The following is a 16,780-nucleotide window of genomic DNA, read 5'->3' as shown; positions in this document are numbered from 1 at the left end:
AGCTGCATAAAGGAGCTCCTCTCTCCTTCATTCAGCCCTTACTGTTCAGAGGACAGCCACAGCTTAAAGCAACATTCTTTACAACCTTTCAAGTTGGCATGTGAGCCTATTTTTACCTGTTTGAATAGCTAACTAGCAAAGGAAAAGGTTACGTTCACACGTTCATAGGAAAACATGAGCAAATTCTATTTCCTTATTGAAATGTTAATTTATAGATTTTATAGATGATTGGAAAATATTAACATGCTTAATGACTATAAACGATACTCTCTAGCATGTTTTTGTTGTCCGTGGTGTGAGCTACACCAACAGCCAGGCAGCTGATTATGTTTTTGTTTTCTCAGTTGATGCCACTAATAACACATGCACAGAAAAACAGATGCTTAATCAAGATGCTTAATTAACGTTAAAGCTTTTCTCTTCTATTCATTTCTTAGAAGAATTCATCTCTTAGAAGAATTAAAAATGAGAAGTTATTTTCTATTTGCAAATTTATGTTAGCACAGTTGCAAGCTAATTAGGACATATAAAGGATAGAAAAAAAACAGATGTGCAGAGGGGGAATGGTCTGGAGGCTAATGTCTCTACTTGTTGGCTTTGAAGGTCCTGTGGCCCTAGCTTTGTTTGTCTCTGATGATATGCTTTGAAGGTTGGGTTACAGGTTGATTGTGCTTTTGTGAACGAAGCCATTATTCTAAGCAGAACAAGAAACACTGAAAAGAGTTGCAATATATACATATATGTTCTACATTAGGAGATTGCCGTGAATAATGGGTATATATATATATATATATATATATATATATATATATATATAAAACATTAGCTACTGTGATTCAATTTTTTTCTAGTAATAAGATGAATTTATTCAAAGGGTCCCTTCTGTGTGATAAAATAGCATATTAGATGATGGATTTTGAAGAGCCTGTTAATTTACATCCAGCCCATTAAATGCTAAATGCTAAATGCTTTTGCCAGCATTTTGCTGAATACCCATTATTCATGGCAATCTTCTAATGTAGAACATATTCACGGCAGTCTCCTAATGTAGAACAGGTTTCTAGATTTGTTCTTAGGAAGGGAATAACTAGTTGAAAGTACAGCAAATGGATCCTTTAAGCTGGAATCAGAACTGCAGAGTGACTTCTAAAGCTACCGTTTTTCCAGAGAGCCACAAAGCTTAAAAAGTAACAGTGAAAATGAAAACAGAAGGAGACCATTTTGGGATTTGTAGCAGTTCCAACCAATAGCCTTTCCTACCCTCTCACACAATGTATTTTAGAATTTTTCCATTAATAGTTCATTTTAACATGAAATATAATCCTAATGTAAAACAGCAGTTCATTTTAATGAACTGCTCATTACTTACTACTTTTAGTTGTGTATTTGTATACCAATAATGTCTGACTTGCAAAAAAATAATATATACCATTAAAAAATTCCTACATTTTGGATAGGTGTGAATAAATGACATTGAGTAGATACAGAAGGAACCCAGAAGAGAAGTGAAGTTGAGAAATAAATACGTAGGAGAAAGAAACAAACAGATATTTCTAATTTTTAATTCACATTAAATTAAGGAGAGGTTCTAGCTTCAAGTGAATGCAGTAAAAAATGAGTCATCTAGACAGGCAATGTGCTGCTCGATCCTGTAAAGTAATAACATCTAAATAGCTAAACAGGGCTTCTAAAATGTTACTTTGAATTTATTTTAAGTTTGAGAAAAGGAAAAATTCTCTGTTTTCTCCTCTGTGGGGGAAAACATGATAGTTTTTTGAAACAATACTACTGAAAATATCCATTGTTTCTTTTGCTGGATGATTTTTAGCAACTAAGCAGATTTCTTTAGCTTCTAAATGGATAGGAGGAAATGGTTAACCCCATTGTATTGCCACAAAGCCAGACTGATCACCCTGGGAGGCCTGAGCAGCTTTGGATTGGCTGACAGAGAAGGACTTTTAACATTTTGCCGCACAGAGCTGGTCCATCACAGGGCTCAATTGCCAGGGCTTTTATCTGCAGAAATGTGCTGGGATGGGCACTTGGCTTAAAGTTTTCTTTTTTGCCACCAGGAGGAATGGAAAGCAATAGGAGAACTTCATTTTAAGGTACTGTCTATGTTTGTGTATATGCAGAGGAAAACATTATTTGACAGCCTTGTTGAGTGGGACTGATTGATTTTTGGTTCTCCTCTCAGATGTCACTGAAATGATTTGTTTAAAGCTGAAGCCAAAATTAGAATTGTGTTCGAACCAAAAGGACTTGCCTGATTTAGGCTTATGTTGTCTGTTCATTGATTTGGTTTTATTGAATGTGTTGATCTGGTTATTGGAGTTTGTTTTAAAGAATAAGCTTGTTCTCTTAGTGTGTTCAACACTTGGAAGGGGGTCTTTGATAGAGCAATGACAGGTGGACTTGATTTGAGTATTTGAGGCAGCAAAAAGGGACACATTTGGGAAAAAAAGTGAGTAGATTCATGCTGGCTACCAGAGCCCATGGGCAGGGTGCACTACCAGTATTTTTCAATATAAAGTATCATTGCTCAGATATTTGCTTTTAATAGTCTCATAAACTATTTTTATATCACCACATAGCCATTTGCTAATTAGGTTTTGTTTCCCACCCTCTCTTTTCTGTGTTCCTGATATTTTAAATAATATTTTCACATAGTACTTTCTGTGTATGAGGTATAGATGCTATATACATAACTGTATGCTTCTGGGCTATGAGGAAGGGACTCTGCTTTCACCAGCCCTGAACTAACCTGAGCTCCTCTGAAGGTTTCTGTCTGCTGTGCAGTGTTCCAGGTTATTCATTGAACAAGAAGCTGAAAGGGCTGGATCAGGTGCATGTTTTACAGAATTTCATCACTGATTTATTCACTTAAGTGTGGAAATACCCTAGAAGACTATGTATTGGTTTCTATTAAATGTTTCAGATTTTGAACATTTTGAAAAAGAACATTGGAGTTGGGAAAATATAGCTTAATGATAGAACACTTGTCTACAATATTTGAGATGCAGGGTTTAATTCCCTATAGAGCCCCAAATAATTTTTAAATTATGAAATGAATTAGGTATACTTATACACATACAGTCAAGCTATTAAAAATGTTTTAAATTCTAAAAATATCAATGAAGGTATTCATTTATTTCAACTGGACATGAAACTACATACTGCTATTTTCCAAGCCTAATTTTTCTATTGTCGGAATTTCTATGGGCACTAATAAAATTGCAGGAAAGTCACTATGCATTTTCCTTCTACTTTCTGTGGAGCTTTCAAGTTTGTGGGATTCAGTTAGATCCTCTTACTAAGCTCTGCAGGAGAGGACTCCTTTGCTCTAAGACTTAAAGAGCCTTAGCAGCATGCCCTAAGTCATCCTGCTAGGACCATGCAGAGCTGAATTTCCCCAGACATTCTAGCCAGAGCCTGTCCCCAGTCCTGTGTTGGTTTCACGTACTCTGTTTGCTTTAATGATCAGACTGTTTGGACTAAGCTTTTAATAGGAAGGCTCTGGCAACAGCTGGTGTTAGGTAGATTAGAGATAAAAATCAAAGCCCCTTTAGTTGGAAAGTGGAAATTTATGAGTGAAAAAGAATCAGGGGGAAGTTAACCAAATAGCAGAGTGTCTTTAAAAAAGGTAAGTGCATGGGTTGTTGTTTCCCTTCTTTCCTAAGTCCCTGTACCTTCAGTGCAGCTCGTTCATCTCTGAGGTCTTCTATGCAATCTCTGTGCCTAATAGTTATCAGTCAAAATCTAGAGTACTCATCACTAACTTTATATTTCTTTTTCCATTTCCAGAAAATTGATGATCACATATTCATATTCTCCCTTAATATTATGTATGGTCCTTAGGAAATCTCTGTATAGATAGCATATTGTGTTATACTTAACTCCAAACTGCTATGAAACTGAAATACTGAAATGCTTTGTAAGATTTGGTGGTACGAATATTCTGGCTTGGTCTGTAATTTATTGTTTAACATGCCCTGCTTAGTGAGAGGTCACCAGTCACTGCTGTCTCTAGCACCAGCATCACCTAATCAAGCAAGTTCTTAGTTCTGTTAAAAATCAGTTTTAATGCCTATAACCCAAGGAACTCAGACATTCGAGTGATGATTTTTAAAACTTTATTGATTTCTAGATGGATAAGTAGTAGTATATGCCTGTAACCTCCACACATGGAAGACTGAGGCATATAGGCCTGTAACCTCCACACATGGAAGACTGAGGCATGTAGGCCTATAATCCCTGCACTTGGGCAATTTTTTTTCTTTTTTTCTTTTTTTTTAATTTTATTTTTCTTATTAGTTACATTTTGTTAACTCTGTGTCCCAGCTGTATCCCTCTCCCTCATTCCCTCCCCAACCCCACACTCCCTCCCTGGTCTCCCCCTGCCCCTTTCCAAGTCCACTGATAGGGGAGGACCTCCTCCCCTTTCATTTCACCCTGTTTTGTCAGGTATCTTCAGGACTGGCTGCAAAGTCCTCCTCTGTGGCCTAACAGGACTGCTCCTCCCCTGAGGAGGTGGGGAGGTCAAAGAGCCTGCCCTTGAGATCCTGTTAGAAAAAGTCCTTGTTCCCCTTACTTTTTTGAGGCAGGAAAATTACTTTGAGTTTAAGACCAACCTACAGGCCAGGTGTGGTGGTGCATACCTGTAATCCCAGCACCCAGGAAGGCAGAAGTAAACATATCTTTGTGAGTGTGAGTTTGAAGGCAGCCTTGTTTACATAGTGAGTTTCAGGACATCCAGGGCTACACAGAGAAACCCTGTCTCAAAAAAACAAACAAACAAACAAACAAACAAACAAACAAAAAAAAACAAAAAAAATATAGATTGGCTTTGAGGAAGCCAATCTATATTACATAACATACTGAGTTCTAGGCCAGCCTAATTTACGTAGGGAGATTCTTTTTTCTTTTTTTTTTTTTTCCCCATAACATATCTGATTTTATTTATAAGCATGATCACTTAAGCATAAGATGTAAATAAGGTATTATCTTTAAAGTTTTACGTAGAGACACAATTTTTCCCAATTGCACATGCACCCAAAAGTCATTTGGAATAGATTGCCCCATTCTCCTACTCCAAAGTCAGACATAACTACAATATAGTTGAGTAGGGTCTGTGTAAGTTTTATGGTTATTAAGGGAAAGAGAGACTTCCCAGATTGCTAAGTAGATTGTTAGAAGATGGTTGATGTATAGGCCAAGACAAGTGAGTCCCAGGTCACTAAGCAATTCCCTATGGTTATCCAATTCACAGTCAGTCAAATTTCTTCTCTACAGCCCTTTCACCATTTCTGCAGCCAAGAAAGGACCTTCAGAGTGAAGAAAGTGAGATATAGAAGAAGCTTTGTCAAGATGAAAGGGAACAAAAATGATATGGGGACAAAACAAACTTGGGAGAAGGGGAAAGAAAAAAAAATGAGAGAAAATAAGAAATAAAGAAACAGAAAATGAAATAGAAATACCTCTTACTGGTATGCCTCCTCACTTTTGTGGAAGCTTGTAATCTTCTTACAGAAACCCTGAGTTCCAGGCATTGGGAGAGATGCTGTCTTCTGTGCTATTTTATCCTTTCTGATCACTGATCAAGCATGTGGCTCTATGCTGGTGGCTGTTCTTGCCTTGTGTTTGGGTGTTCTGTGGGCAGCTACTGTTTTAGTTAAGGGCATCATTGCATCTGGTCGATTATACTCTGTGGCTTCTGACTTGAACCATGCTTGTATTAATCCACAGCTTCCCCCAATGTTCACATATTTTTTTTTTACAGAATCACACAAGGTTTTGCCTTCCCGAGTAATACAAATACAGGGATACCATCATCCTCCACCCAGCTAGACAGTCTGCCCTGCTAATATCCCTTCTACTGCCCTTCCAGTAGGGAGCTCAATGCCGGGAGATTCTTTTTCAAAAAACCAAAAATACCTGTAAAATTATGTATAAATATCTCATCAAGTATTTCCTCCAAGGTAAATGCTATAATTATTTTTTTATGTCTCATTCCAGAAGTACTAGGTAAACCTGACCTCTTACCTATTAGACTTCATGCTCATACATAAGGTTACCATTTTGTGGGGTAATTCACTGGTTCAACAAATATTTGCTGTTGTTCTGCATTAAATGTTGTTCTGAACACTAGGAATAAAGCATGAATAAAATGGACAACACCCCAGCTCTTTTAGAGGTTATGTCCTATAGTATGTGCCAAGAAACAAGGTAAGTCAATAGAGTTTGCAACATGACAAGTGCTAAAGAAAAAAATAAGCAGAAAAAGGAGAGAATGAGATCTTGACTCCTTTCAGAGAGAGCCAAAGATTCCTAAAGAAAATGGCCCATTTAACAGGTGTTAAGAGAGGAGCAAGTCAGGGCAAGCCTCTAGGGTCAAACACCTGAACCACCCTTGAAAAAGATAGGGTGGAGAGAGGAGGAGGAAAAGGGGGAGCTAAAGGAATGCAGACTTTGAGGAAGCCCAAACTCCAGGAAAAAAAAAATAAATAAATGTGAAGGGATGGGATTTCATATGATAGTGAGTCATCTATGATAAATGAAATACAGATAATTAATTGAAAGAATGATTCATTAATAAAGGTTATTTTCAGAGTAGGGAGATAATCATTCTACAAAAGAAAGAGTATCACATTACTCAAATCTCTAGTTACGCATTCTTCCTTCTCCGACACCTCTGATGATGCCAGAAGGTTTTCTTCTAGGTAAGCTGTAAAGCAGTGGTTCTCAACCTTGCTAATGCCGCAGACCTCTAATACAGTTTCTGATGTAGGGCTGACCTCAACCAAAAATTATTTTAGTTGCTACTTCATAACTGTAATTTTGCTACTGTTGTGAATCATAATGCAAATATCTGTGTTTTCTGATAGTCTTGGGTGATCCCAGTGAAAGTATCATTTGCCTCCCAAAACGGTAGTGACCCACAGGTTTTCAAAAAGTACCTCCCATGTAGTGTTTAAATGTAAGTGTTTCAGGGGATAGCCAGGAGAGAATGCCAAGAGGAGATGTAGGTGGAGATGGAATCTATTGTGTTTCAAAGAAATAATTTTCAAAATAAAGGAATTGAATTGGAAATGCATGAACTAAAACTCTGTGTGTCTAAAAATGTAAATTTCATTCACATCCCAAACTGTGCAACTTTTCAAGCTCAGTAGTCCAAGGTCAGAGGGTACTTGTGTTAGTGTAGACATTGCTTTGTAATTCATCTCTTGACTAAACCTCTGAATTCTTTATTATGATGGTGTCCTTTTCCAATGACAATAAAACCAAACTCTCATAACATTAATAACATTTATATAGCACTTAGACAACTCCTACATGAATTGTCTAAAAGGACAACTTAAGAGATAGGTCAGAAATTTTTACACATTTTGTACACAAAGAGGAAGCAATTTCCCTAATGTCACTCAGTCTGTTTCATAATTTCATAATTTATGAATTCATAAATTCATAATTTGATTGCTTTATTTGTAAATGATGGTGCATTTAATAGAGACTGTATTATATTACATGACCTCCTTTAAATGGATGGCTTCATATATGGACTTAACTAGAGTCAGTGGCCTAAAACTAATTATATTCCAGATTTCCCTAAGACCAATTTTATTACCTTAGATTTGGACACTAAATAAGAGAACTGACTTATGACTGCCAAGGCAATTTTTCATATTGACTAGGATAGAATGCTCTGCTGTGATAGTACTATTGGAAGCACCTATATGAGTGCTGACTTGTGCTTGGTTATAACTGTCTACCCCAAGCTATAATTTAAATCTTGTTGGAACTTGTGTAATTTTTAGAAAGTCCATTTGCTTAAAAAAATCAATACAACTAAATTTAAAAATCCATACATAAGGAGGGGAATAGGAGGAGAAGAGGGAGGGGAGCCCAGCCAGGATACAAAGTGAATAAATTGTAATCAACAATTAATAATAAAAAAGAAAAAATCCATACATAGATAATTGCATAGATAGATGAAGAAATAGAAACAAAATTCTTGATGAAAAGACCTTGGTTCCAATCAATATGATGGGAACATGACAGGATCAGAATCAAATTCAAACTCATCTTTCTTCATTTCTGCTAAACACCTTTCAACCAGCAATGGAAGGAAATATTTTTTAAAAGTTATCTCTATTGAGCATGTTATTGAGCATGTCCTTCATGTCAGTCTTCCCTAGCCAGTGCAGTAATCCACTGTTTTCTTTTTTTTTCTTAATTACACTTTATTCATTTTGTATCCCCCCATAAGCCCCTCTCTCCTCCCCTCCCGATCCCACCTTCCCTCCCCTTTCTGCATGCATGCCACTCCCCAAGTCCACTGATAGGGGAGGTCCTCCTCTCCTTTCTGATCTTAGTCTATTAGTTCACATCAAAAGTGGCTGCATTGTCCTCTACTGTGGCCTGGTAAGGCTGCTCCCTCCTCAGGGGGAGGTGATCAAAGAGCAGGCCAATCAGATTATGTCAGAGGCAGTCCCTCTTCCCATTACTATGTAACCCACTTGGACACTGAACTGCCATGGGCTACATCTGTGCAGGGGTTCTAGGTTATCTCCATGAATAGTCCTTGGTTGGAGTATGAGTCTCTGGGAAGTTCCCTGTGTTCAAATTTTCTTGTTCAGTTGCTCTCCTTGTGGAGAACCCTGTCCTCTCCAGTTCTTACTATTTCCCACTTCATCCATTGTTTTCATACCTTACATTTTTTTGGTATTCTAAGTAATCTAGAAGTTATTTAAAGCATTTAGGAGGATGTGGTGGGCTATGTCCATTTGCTATGGCATTTAATATAAAATAATATGTATCCTTGAATTTTGACATTTGCGCAGAGAGCTGGTTTCTTCAAATAGTGAAGGAACCACTGTATATGTGGGGTCACTACTAGCTTGTGATATAGGCATCTACTAGGGGAGTCTCGGAATTGATTTATTTATTTTAAAAAACTTAAAATGCTTTGGGCAGAGTACAGGGAACTTATGAAAGAAGTGGGAGATCGTAAGACCTGGAGAGGACAGGAGCTCCACAAGGACAGTGACAGATCCTCTCCAGGAGCTCCACAAGGACAGCGACAGATCCTAAAAGTCTGGGCACAGGGGTCTTTTCTGAAACTGATACTCCAGCCAAAGATCACTCATGGAGATGGCCTGGAACCCCTGCATAGAGGTAGCCTATGGCAGTTCAGTAGCCAAGTGGCCTCCATAGTAATAGGGACAGGGACTATCTCTGACATGAACTGATTGGCCTGCTCTTTGATCACCTCTCCCCGAAGGGGGAGCAGCCTTACCAGGCCACAGAAGAAGACAATGCAGCCACTCCTGATGAGACCTGATAGACTAGGATCAGAGGAAGGGGAGGAGGATCTCCCTTTTCAGTGGACTGGGAGAGGGACAGGGGTGGGGAAGAGGAAGGTGGGATTGGGAGGGGAGGAGGGAGGGAGGTTCAGGGGGATACAAAGTGAATAAACTGTAATTAATAAAAAGAAAAAAGAAAAAACTTAAAATGGAGAATTTTAATTTTTTAACATATCTATCTTCTCTTAGCATGTGATATTATGAGTCAGTATTTTTCCCTTTTAATAGTATTTAGCTGATAACCATATCTTCAGGAAATTTTACTAATGAGTACTTGTTGACTCAAGTTCTTAAATACTAATCAAATTAGTTCATTAATTAAATTTCTGACACCTTCTGTGTCAGCAAAAGATGACTAAATATTCATGTTTTGTGAAGTTTAATATACTTTATTGGCCCAAACATTTCCACTGTGTTTTTTACACCCCAAATATCTGCAACTTAATTTATTAGGCTCACAATTCAGATAACTTTTAATAAAATCCAGCTTTTAGTATATTATATAATGGGATCTTAAAGATTTTGATGAATAACAAAAAATTATCAGTTAAAAGACTGCTTAAATTTCTTACTTGATCATAATTCTTTGCTATCCTGAGTTCTGCCATCTATCTGGAAGCTTCCAGTACTTCACCTGTGTTTATAAATGCACAGGAGCCTACTCAGAGTTCCTCACTTCAAAATAAGTATTTTTTTTCTGACCAGATCATCTCTTCCCAGTTCCTGCTTCCTTAGTACATATCAATGGCTCTCATTGCCCAAAATAGTTCCAGGGATCTGGAAGGTTGGGCTTCTGCATGCCTCCCCAACCCTTATTTGACCAGTCCCCCAGATCTCTAGCTCTTTCCACACTGTCCTTTCTCTAGTCCCAGGGGTCTCAGCACAGCTAGCCTTTTCTTTTCCCAAGAAAGCTGCTCCACACTAAGCCAGTCCTTGTCCTAGGACACTAAAGGAGTCCTAGGGCACCTAGGACATGTCTGCCTTTAGGTACTGATTCTTCAGTGCCAGTACTGTGATGGCTTGAGCAGACTGTCTCCTGCATTATGCCAGCAGCTTTGTGATACAGGAAGGGTTAAAGAGGTCTTTATTGATTTTTCACCACTGTACTGAAGCCTGCTATAGAGCTAAACAAATGATAGATATCTAATAGTGGAAGATGTGTGAAAGGGTAAATTAGCAAATGATCTGTGAAGGGAAAATTTTCTGTTCTCTTCATTCACCTATCCTCAGCTCTTACAGTGCCTCCAGTGCCTAAGCCACAGAAGTTGTTCAAGAGATATTTTGGATAAACTCATGTTTTCTTGACTTTTAAAGGACATATAAAATATTGATGGAGGAGTTTGGGGGGTAAAGTGAATACTTTCCTTTAACCTGAGTCCAATTTGTATTGCCCTTCTATTCATGGACATGGGGTCATTGACTGAGCCAGGAGCAACATATTAGTGGCCACACGTTTGAAGAAAATTGACTTCCTGCCACCAGCAACCATTAACCAGTAGTTCTTCAATCAGAGATGGGGCCTATGAGCTCCCATACTGGAATTTTTATCTGGCTTGATCTTGTGAAGGCCTTGTTATATAGCCACAGCCGCTGTAAATTCATGTATGCAATAGCCATGTCAAGTCATAGCACTCTTTCTAATGTCTTGGCTCTTTCATTCCCTCTGCCACTCTTCTATGATGTTCCCTGAGCCTTGATTGTTACACATCTTCTAACTACACCTGAGTACTTAGTCACATATTCTCACCACTAACCATTACCCACTGCAATAAGAGGCTAGGGTTTATGTCTTCCCTAGCCATGGGTTTCAATTTCATAGTATTAGGCATTTATTACCCCTCTATAGAGTCGACCTCAAACCCAATCAAGAGAACAGTTGGTTATGCCCTTAACCATTCTTACCCCAGAAGGTACATCTTGCCTGACATGTCAGTATTGAAACAGGGTCTAGTGCTGGATAAGACCAATGATTTGTTTTTTTCCCCCAACAGTCTACATAGTGACTTCAAGCACTATGAAAGCTAGCCAGCAGGGAGAGAGAGTTTCCTGGTCAGTTCAAATTGATTTTACTGTCCTGCAAATGAAGCGTAGGTTACCTTCAGAAATAGAGTCTTACCATCTTGCTGTGGTGGGGATCCTAAAACAATGGCAATACCCTGTATTGTTTTGGGTGCCTCCAGGGCTTCATTCACCTGCTCCCAGAACTGAGACTTTAATTTTAATAACATATCTTCTGGCAGCATCATTATTCACTGATGTGGGTACTTCTGTTCAAACTCTTTCAAAATATTTCTTATTATGTTATGTTTGGTTGTTGTCTCTTAAAAGCCTGTTATTTCCTACTGAGAGACAGAAAGGGAATGGATTTGATGAGAAGGGAGATAGGGAGGAACTGAGAGGAATAGAGGAAGGAGAAACTGTAATCAGGATATATTGTAGGAGAAAAGAATCTATTTTTAATAGAGAAAATAGAAAAAAATTCATTGTTAATTTAACTTACAAACCAAGGAAGACAATGCAATCAGGCCTGATGAGATCTGATAGGCTAGGGTCAAATAGAAGGGGAGGAGGACCTCCCCTATCAGTGGACTAGCAGAGGGGCATAAGGGGAGAAGAGGAATTTCAAAATGGTTTTTAAACCTCATTAGTTTTGGTTAATCCCCTCCAAAGTCTCTGTCTTTCCTCCCTGTTCCCATTTCCACTTAAACTTCTAGCTCTTAGTATTCTCTCACTGTTATTTCATATCACATTATGTTCTACTATCCCCTTGTATTTTACATTTTTTACTTGGTTTGCAAGATCATTTCCCAAACAGCTTCCTTAGGCCTATTTCACTTTGGTGAGGCCTTCCCCTGGGTTCTTATTTTTCTAGTCCATCATTCCACTATCTTCATGAACCCATCTGCTTCAAGTACTCCTCCCCTCTCTATTTTTCATTTCACATGTATTCTTCTATCCTCCCATCAAATGCATCCCACCATACCAATGGCCTATGTTATACAGAAGTGTTCTCTGAGCTGTTATCTCTGGCAATTCAGGTGTGTCTGGGCTTGTTGAAATTTTACATCCACTCATGAAGGATGCAAAGGGTCACAGGATTTTCACTTGCATATCCAGCCACTTTCTACTACCAGTTGTGTTCCACCGGTGTGGTATACCATCTTAATTACACACGGCCTCAGGGAAGGACTAGAGTGGTATAGACCGAGGTAGGATAGAGACCTTTTTCATCTGTGGCATCATGAAAAAACATCATCCTGCTGGACAATGCCTTTCTGGTGTGGCTTTGATTGTTTGTGTAGAGGGGTATCACACACACTCCAGTAAGTAACCTCTCACTTATGCTCTTTAATTAAGCCCTATTACAGTAGAGTTGGTTCTCCAGGGTCAACTTTGGTGAATTGTACCTAAATTTGTCTTGGAACCTTAGGAGGAGGGATAGATGTTGCTTACATCTCTCCATAGGAAGGAATTTTAGCAACAGCCTGCTTCTAGTTTCCAGACACAAGTTGTTTGTCAGAGTGCGCTTTTTCTCCTTTGGATGAGAAGCTTCCCTAATTTCACTTACTTCTAGGAAGAAAAATTGAAAACTCATGAAGTACCATGTATACTATTGAGTCCTAAAGACATTTTTCCAGTGTACACATGGTCCCTGGTACTAGACCCATCTGTGGATGCTTATTGACAAGTGATATTCCAGGTCCCTTTATGTCTCTCCAAGGCTACATTCAGTCGTCCCCATTTCCTCAGACATGGACACATAAACCTCTCTCTCTTTATTGCTGAGTATTTAGTGAACTCTAAAAATCATTCCTCACTATTATGCCATATAAAATCTTTAGAGCCTTCATATGTTCAAGGATATTTAACTAGTTTCCTTTAGGCTTTTTCTTTCCTGGGCAAAATAAAGTTACTTTGTTTCTATTAGCACTTTTATGAGTGCTTAAATCTTTGTTGTATTGCTGTTCTGAATACACCAATTTTTTTAAAAGTCAGATTCTTTGAATTATAGACTTAGACACAGGATCAATGAGGAGTGAATTTAACTTAAAGTTTTATTGTAATTCATCATGTGCTGGCTTTATAGGTAAAGCAGAACTGCACATTATGACAAATCCCTGATTGGGGAAATGCCATATAGTTAAGACTCTTCTTCAATGACTCTGCACCATATTCTTTTTTGAGGCTGGGTCTTTGAATCAAACTTAAAGCTTTTCTAATGTGGATAATGTCACTTCTAGCTTGTTCTGGGGTTTCCTCTCTGCCTTCTGAGACTAGAATTAAAGGGGAACTGTCTTATCTTTTGCATGGTAGATCCCCAGCCTTTGCATTGGTTCTGCATATTCATTCCAGTTCCTCTTGCTTGTATAGTACACAGTTCTACTGCTGTTCTCTCTCCCCAGCCTCCCTAGACTCTCTATTTCTATTTTGAGATCAAGTCTCACTAACTTTTCCAGGGTTGGCTTGATATCATAGTCCTATTTCGTTAGGCTGCTGAGTAGCTGGGGTTATAAGTGTGCACTACCACCTCTGGCCCATTCTTATGTGTCAAAAGTCATGTACATACCCCTAAATCCCAATAAATTTATTTACTAATCTTGCAAGAGTAAAATGAACTTGATGGTAAACTTGACGCAGAAGTCAGGGCCCAGTAACTCCAGAGCCCCAGTTAAGCTGGGTTATTGTTAAAGAAGGAACCTCTTAGAGACATATAGTTGTGGTATTATTTGAGAAAACTTGTGATTTAGTCCATACTATCTGCTGCTTGAAATGTGTTTTCATTGGTGGTGAAAAAGGAGAGAACTAGACTTCAAAATCAGTTTGACTTTCTGTCTTGGGTATTGCATGGCGGACATATGCTGGAGAAGCATCAAATAAATGTCTATTTTAATGGAAATGTTTATCTTTTTCTCCCCAGTTAATATGTGTGAATCAGCCCCAAGTTCAATCTGAAATGTCAAAGCAGGAAATTTTAAAAGAAACTTTAGGGATTACTCTAATATTATGTACTAAACCTTTGGCAAAGCCAAAGACATTTTAAAAATTGTAAGTTACTATCATTTTGTAGGCATAAAAAAGCAAAATGGGGGTTGGAGAGATGTCTCAGTGTTAGGAACACTTGTTGCCCTTGCAGAGTACATGGATTTGATTCCTAATACCAACATGGTGGTTCACAACCATCCATAACTCCAGTTCCTGGGGATGCAATTCCCTCTTCTGACCTCCATAGCCACCAGCCACATACTTGGTATGTATTCATTCAGGTAAAACACTCACACATAAAATAAAATAAGTAAAGCTAAAAAAATCTTTAAGAAGAGCAAGTTTATTTCACATATATACATCATATGGGTCCATACATACACACACATATAAAATGTTACATGTAAAAAATTTCAGAGTTGATGTTCTGAGAAGCACTTATTTTTCTAGAAGGTTATAAATATAAATTTAGTGTCTCAACTGAAAAATATAATTGGTGTGAGGAGCCAAATGTTCAATCTTTCGATGCCCTGTCAGTAGGAGACCAGCTTTTAGAACTCATCTCTAAATGATCTATAAATGTCTTCATAATTACACCATAAACTATGAGACAGATGAGATCATGAGTGTCCACACTTGCATATATACATTCTTACCTGAGTGTATACGATAATAAATGCTACTTACATTGAATACCATGAATTCTCATTTTAAAAAAGAAATAAAGTAAAAAATAAAAAAAAATGTGTTCATAAAAAACAGTCCTCTTTAAGGCAAAATGGCTACTCTAGATATTTGCTTTTTCGGAATTATTGCAATTTTTTCTAAATATCATTGACTCTCTTTTACTGTATAATTGGTTTATTATGTGTATGGTGGCCTTTGCATTTGATTTTTACCTAGATGTCATTCATCTTCTCTGAAATGCACCAAATTTCTTCTTGACCACTTGATTTAAGATTAGGTTTTTTTTTTTTTAATACAGTAAGTCAATCACATTTTTGAAAAATAAAATTATTACTTGCTTATTGGTAAAACAGTCCATAGCAATGATCAGTTACCCTGTCCTTTTGACCTAAATATGTTTCCAAGTGGTGAAGGCCATGTGTGCACTTGAAACTGCAAGAAAAATGACTGTAACAAAAAATTCACTTCCTAGGAATGTTTGGCATAATTATTGGCAATGTCATAAAATTAACATGTACTACTTTGGTGGTCATCTGCTTGGGGCTTGAAATTGCCAAAGAAGGCTTAAGATGTGATAGTCCTTTGTTAGTAATACACAGCAGGAGGATGAAATAATTTTCAAACACTACCTTGAAACCACACTGAATATGTGCTTTTGTCAGAGCATCTTGCCTTGACTGGATTATATTTAAATAACACATGCCATGTTATCAAAAGTATCTTATTCTTTTCTCAATTCACCTAAAATTGTATGCAAAGGCATTTTTCCTACCCTCTACTGTACCATTTTCATACTTTTATGAAATGATTTTTGCAAAGAACACTTGCTGGAAAGCTAAGAAAGACTGTGATGGGAGCTATAGAGACTCAACCCAGGCATGGGGAAAGGCAGAGGCTTTGAATCCTAGTTCATGGATGTGCGAGTGCCATGGCACACTCCCGCTCAGGGCTGTGTCCTTCCCCCTGGAAGCCACAGAGTAGACTCATATGAAGCATTCCTAGAGCTTTTGACTTAGTTTACCTTTTTCAATTGACTGCCTCTAATTCTGTTTTGTTTTGCTACTCTTTGACAACTCCTACTTCAACATCCCAAATACTAGAATTATAGGCCTGCACTGAGTTGATGCATAACTTATTATATAGATGGAGCCTAGGCCACAGTAACATCTTATTAGATGTTCAATAGGACATCTCAAAAAGAAAAACAAAAAAACATTAATTTTATTGATATGTCTTTCATTGCATATAGTATTATAAGATATCATGAACTTTCAGATAAAGGCATATTCTACAAGAAAGCTGTAAGATGGCTTGCCACAGAGGAACCACTGACTAGAACCTTAAAGATGGATAATAAAAGCATTAGTGACCCTCAAAATTCTACCACAAAACTCCTTCAGCTGATAAACACGTTTAGCAAATTGGCTGGATAAAAAATTAACTCAAAAAAATCAGTAGCCCTCCTGTATACAAAAGACTAATGGGAAACTACATCCTTCCCAAAAGCTAGAAATAATATAAAGTATCTTGGTGTGACTCTAACCAAGCAACTTTAAAACTTGTATGAAAAAAATTTCAAGTCTTTGAAGAAAGAAATTGAAGAACATATCAGAAGATGAAAAGATCTCCAGTGCTCATGGATTAGTAGAATTAACATAGTGAAAATGGCCACCCTGCCAAAAGCAATCTACAGATTCAATGCAATTCCCATCAAAATACCAACACAATTCTTTATACACCTTGAAAGA

The 16,780-nt window shown here is 37.7% G+C and overlaps 1 protein-coding gene across 39 annotated transcripts in view; it reads left to right on the top strand.

The window, feature by feature from the left end:
* The window catches only part of Nrcam (neuronal cell adhesion molecule), a 509,489-nt gene that overhangs the window by 256,886 nt on the left and 235,823 nt on the right, over nucleotides 1–16,780 (top strand). Inside the window, exon 1 of one of the 39 annotated variants that reach the window (XM_060391977.1) lies at nucleotides 2,073–2,108. The exons of 37 other annotated variants lie outside the window; for them this stretch is intronic. The gene's annotated coding sequence lies outside the window, so the exon portion shown is untranslated. Of the gene's footprint in view, nucleotides 1–2,072; nucleotides 2,109–16,780 lie in introns of those variants that run through there. One more of the 39 variants, XM_060391982.1, reaches the window with a different exon arrangement.

Source organism: Meriones unguiculatus, chromosome 1 (assembly GCF_030254825.1).
Source record: "Meriones unguiculatus strain TT.TT164.6M chromosome 1, Bangor_MerUng_6.1, whole genome shotgun sequence".
NCBI lineage: Eukaryota > Metazoa > Chordata > Mammalia > Rodentia > Muridae > Meriones > Meriones unguiculatus.
The sequence above is the reverse complement of the archived record's forward strand: the minus strand, read 5'-3'. Positions and strand labels throughout refer to the sequence as shown.